Genomic DNA, 5,900 nt, shown 5'->3' with positions numbered 1-5,900 from the left:
CTCCACTGGTGGAAACGTAACCGCACCACGAAACTACTTTTACTTCTTCTTCGATGGTTTTAGAAGCTGCTGGCATCCAAACTGTTGCATTACCGCCACCTACTGGTGTAAATCATCAATGTCAAATCTATTAAATAAACTTATTAAGAGTAATTTCCGTAATCCGGACGGCCTTATCATCCTCCAAACAGTGTTTTTTATTATGTTAGATAACTATGCTGCTTTTACCACTTTGCTGTACAAGTAAGTGCTTTATTGTTGTGCATGTAAACTGGTGTAAAGCTTTTATTCTGGCAAAACTGGGATGATTGGGACACGGACAGATGATCAGTAAGGCCTATTTTTATGGAGCAGGAACCATGAAATAATTAAATAAATAGTGAAATAATAAATAAATAGTGGAATAAGTAGATGTGTTTTTACATAGAATGAATGAACATTTTAAATAATTATTTAAACATTTATTTAATTATTTATGTATTTCATAAATTATTTATTTATTTATTACCAACTTTAAATAATTAATGACACATTTAATTAATTATTTAAGTACTTAAAAACACATGCATTTAATTGATTAAATAATTATATATTCATTTATATATTTGTTTATTTATTTCCAATATTAAATAATTAATGACACATTTAATTATTTAATTAATTACATATTTAATTATTAATATTTATATTTTATTTTGGCACTAACAGTCCTCCATATATTTCTTCTGCACATTTGTTTACATGTATTTGCTTTGATTTTTGTCGTTATACAGAAGAGGATTAGGGCAACTGAAAAGAATGAGATTTAATTGGAGAAGTCTAAATTCTGAGATTCAAAACAGAAATCTGACTGTTTCTTCTGGTTTCTGATCGTTTTTTGTTTGTTTTTTTCTCAAAATCTTGACTTTTCTCTCTGCTTTTTGACAATTTTTTCTGATTTTTTTTAATCAGATTTCTGATATCAATTTCAGAATTTTGCCTTTATTCTCAGTATTCTGACTTTAATCTTGGAATTCTGACTTTAGTCTCAGGAATCGGCAGGTAGGTGGGTAGGTGTACGCTATTAATCATGAGGGAAATTCAAGATCAATGCAATGTATCAATGCATCCAGCAGAAAGGGATGTCCAGGATATCCATGATCTTTTTTTGTTTGTTTGTTTTTTGGGGGGGGTTTGCACACGGGTAGGTTAAGATACACTTTTTTGGAGCATGAACGGTATGCACAAAGGTTTCCATAGCAATGTTGATTATTTTCTGCATACCATGAGTATTTTAAGCACTGCCTCAGCCATCCAAACTAGACAGTCCAGTCCACCTAAATCCTGACTGAACCTTTATCCCGGCTTTGCTGCAGAAATACAACAGTTTTAAGTCAGGCTGAACAATTTGCAAGAATAATCTAATTGCAATTTTTTCCTGCAATATTGCAACTGCGATTTGAAATGTGATTATTTAGGTTCCTCAGTTTTTTCTGTTGTTCAACAAACATCAGCAAGAAATCCCCCTACAACAAGTACAATATTAGATAAGTTAAACCAGGGCTAAATTTAGAAAACAATATCTTACTGCCACTTTGGCTCACATAGCAAATTTGATATCAGCTGCTTTATTGAAGGGGATGATCATTTCTCATATTATTCACATTTTGATGAAGAAAAATAAATGCATGAGCAAGAAAAGTAAGATTTTTGTAAAAAAAATAAATAAATAAATAAAATAAAAAAACATACATGAAGGTTTGAATAACATAAAGCAGTGATAATCAACACGTGGCTCATTTATGTCTTAATTCTAAATTTCAATCCCCTAGAAAACCTTTGAAAAAGGAACTTTTTTGCACCTTTTCACCATTTTTTCACTTTTCACCCATTTTAGCTACAATTTGCCATTGAAAACCACTTTTTTTTCCCTACTTTTTTGCCCATTTTTGCCACTTTTATCACGTTTTTGCCTATCAGGGCTATCTTTTGCCATTTGACACCACTTTTTCTCTACTTATTTGCCCATTTTGCACTTTTTTTTGATACTTCTTACCCATTTTTGTCACTTTGATCCCATTTTTGCCCTTTTTCACCCTTTTTTCTCTGCATTTTCACTCATTTAAGCTACTTATTGTCATTAAATACCACTTTTTTCCCAGTTTTTGTCCATTGTAGTCACTTTCCACTGATTTTTTTGCCACGGTTTCACCACTTTTGACCATTTAATGCCAACTGTAACTCATTTTTTTGTCACTTCTCACCCATTTGTTGCTACTTTCTGACCCTTTTTCCACTTTTCCTCCCAATTTTCACCCTTTTTTGTTGCTTTTTGACCATTTTTGCCACCTATAACTTATGTTTATTGCTACTTCAAGCTGCTTTTTCCACTTTTCACCACTTAGATTGTGGCTCTTGCAAAGGTATTTTCAACTATTTGGCTCTTTGGTTGAGTAACACTGGTTTAAAGCATTAAAAAAAAATTGTATCAAACTGGTATTTTGACACTTTTCAGGTAAAGAAATGTTGCACTGTCTGTGATTTGAATATTGCAGCATGCCATATTGATTTAATCTAATTTGCGATTAATTACCCAGCACTAGTTTTAAGTTTGCATGAAACATTTCAAGGGTGAAAACAAACCAAAGCTTCTGTCATTGTCCTCACCGCATTAACCACACTGTCATCCTGTTCTTCGCTTGCTCCGCCCACCCGTGTGATGTAACATCTGTAAGGTTAGGCAATTTTCATTCTGTGGTATCACAGCCAGAGCGCATTGTCTTGTAACTGTCTTAATCAAAAAATTAGATAGAGACTAGGATAATTACCCTCAAAGGAAAGGGTTTTTTTTTTTTTAGCCAAACAGCTTTAGCCAAATACTGAGTCAAGTAAACCCACATGAGCTGAGCGAGCAGCTTTAAAAACATGCTGGGACTTTCACAGACCCAATATTCAGAGAAACGCTGCTGCTAAAATGCTTTAAAGCAGTTATTTAAATCCTCAACAGGAACCATTTTACAACAGGAGGAACATAAAGCTGCCTAGCTATCCAAATGGAATATAACACAAAGGCAATTAAAGATGATTCATTCACAAAGCTGCAGAAGTACGCGGGTAAATATGTGGACAGGACAAACCTGCAGGACTGGTTAAACCATAAGCCAATCTTGGCTCCAGGAAATCTGAGTCACATGCTGTTAAGGTGACATCAGTAACACTTTCTCTGCTGACTGGCGTTAAAATGATTGACTGGTTTGGGTGTTAAGAATCCTTACTGCCTTGTGCAGATGCACCTCAATGTGTACCGATACTGACGCTCAGACTGCACACAGAGACGGTCTAGGACAGGGGTCATCAGGTACATCTGCATGAGGGCCAGATTTAGTCTTTACAGAGACACTGGGGCCACACTTTCAAATACACAAAAATTACCTAAATATTTGGTCTGAGTAAAATATTATTGCATTAGAATTTATTGCAGGACATTTTAATCATTACCAATGAGATCTATCCCTGTTATCTATAATGAAGCAGGCCACAAGGAGACAGGAGACAGGTGGCAGGGCCCCTGAAGTTCCCTGAGAGTGGGCCCTCCCTAAATGTGATTCAGCACCAGTGTTAACTCATTTTTGACACTTTTAAACACCTTTTCACTCGTTCATTCAGCCATTTCTGCAACATTTTTCCCCCTCTCAACCCATTTTTACCACTTTTGAAACAATTTTTGCCACTTGTCACCCATTTTGCCACTTTTTAACCCCCTTCACTACTTGCAAGGCTATTTTTGTTATCTTTTCTATCATTCGTAACCCATTTTTGATACATTTGCCACTTAAACTCCATTTTTCCATTCTTTGACCCCTTTTAAACCACTTTTACAGCATGTTTTATCCCCTTTGTGCCACTCTTTTGCCACATTTTATCAATTTCTGCCACAAATTTAACCCCTCTAGCACCATTTTTGCCACTTTTAACCAATACTAGCGCCTATGTCACGTGTTTTGTTGCTCTGATTGGCCTCTGCCTTTTCTCAGACGTTTCCTATTGAAGCTTTCCCAGATGGATGTGTTTCACACATCCATCTGGTGAGTCAGGTTACGCTTCAGCAGCATCCACGCTAATCTCTTCCTCCATAACTGCACCAGTTCTTGCTGCTGTTTGCTTAAGTCACGACTCTGCTGCGCCTGAAAGTACTGCCCCTCGCCGCTGATTGTTCCTGTCACTTTCTAGCCGGGTTCAAACAGTTCAGATGGGAGCTTAACAAGATGGATTCGCCAGTGAAAAACAAGGAAACAGGCGTATCCATCTGCTTAGCAAGGTTACCGACTCCTGATTGCGTCATCAGTCAGGCAGAGCCTGATGCAGTGGAGGAAGAGAGGTTAAGATAAAAGAGCGAACCAGTCTCAGAAAGGCAAAGTTATTTTTTGTTTACATCTAAGATTCTCACTGGCTGAGACTCAAGACCCTTCAGATACTCCAGACTGAGGAATTGAAATCTGAATTTTGATATTTTTCAATCAAATAGTTGAAAAGGAAGGCAGCCTTGCCTGTGAGCCTGCACTGAGGGCTACAAAACCCAGTGAGCACACCTTTAAAGATCATGTATGGCAGAAGTGTTGCAAAAGTCACCTTTGACAGCCACCGAGAGGCAGACTTCAGTTGTAGTAGTTGGTGTAAATATTTTTGACAACTTAAAGCAAAAACTGAATAAGATCTCTGAACCAGAATAAACTAAATCCACAATTACAAATTGGTCTTGTAGATTTGTGCAGGCATTTGTGGATTTTTCCACAAATTTGCAAATCTTTTTAGAGATTCACAAATCTTTGCATGCATTTGCAAAACTATCTATGCATTTTATAGATCTGTGTACAGATCTTCTTACAAACTGGAAAATTATTTTGCAACAATAATATGGAGTTACTATTGTTGCAAAAATATTTACAGATGCATTCAAAGATCTGGGCAAAAATCCACAAATGCATGCACAAGTATGTGTTCAGATCTGCAAATGCAGGTAAAGATCTGCAAAATTTGTACAAAGTTCCACAAATGCGTGCACTAATCTGCAAATATAATGCAGACCATTTAGTAATTATGAACTTTGTTCATTTTGATTCAGAAAACTCACTCTTCTTTGCTCCAGGTTACATCGTGGGCACCTTAACTGAACAGCGTTTGTTATCCTGGATGGTTTCAGTGAATCAGCATTTGTGGATTTGTGCACACGTTTGCAATCTACTTATGCATTCACAGATTTGTGCACAGATCCTTGAATGAATTTGCAAATAATTTTACAACAATAATAGCTCTATACTTATCAGCAGCAGTTTCACTGCACACTGCATTTAGCCATACCAAGCCACGTTAAGAAGGCCACAGAAATGATGTCTGGGCAGTTAGGTCTGACATCAGGTCTCCACTGAAGACGGATTGTTGATGCCGTGTTTGGATGCTCCAACTGAAGAGGAGTCTCTCGGTATCTGATACCCAAAGAATGTAAACAGGGTGTTAGTTTAACTGAAAGGTGAAGCAACCTGATTTTCAGTGTTAGAAAATATACATGCCTTTTTCAAAGTTTATTTCTTCATTTTTTAAAAATATTCACTGAAACATTGTTTAGACCAGTGATACATGCGGATCTTTTGTGATAATTTGTGGCTCTTTTACATCTTAATTTTAAATATAATTCCCCCAGAAAACCTTGAAAAGGGGAACCTTTTTGCAATTTTCACCATTGTTGCCACTTTCCACCCGTTCAGTGTTCCCAGATGAAAAAAACAACAATATCGTACTGCAGGTTTGAAGTTATCTTATTTTGCAAATAACTGTCGTACATGTACAGAAACGTGAGCAACGACCTGAATACCACAGTAAAGCACTGTCCTGCACAAAGCACTGATGCAGCAAGGAGTATACAA

Source organism: Cheilinus undulatus, linkage group 4 (assembly GCF_018320785.1).
Source record: "Cheilinus undulatus linkage group 4, ASM1832078v1, whole genome shotgun sequence".
Lineage (NCBI taxonomy): Eukaryota > Metazoa > Chordata > Actinopteri > Labriformes > Labridae > Cheilinus > Cheilinus undulatus.
This window is presented reverse-complemented; position numbering follows the sequence as displayed.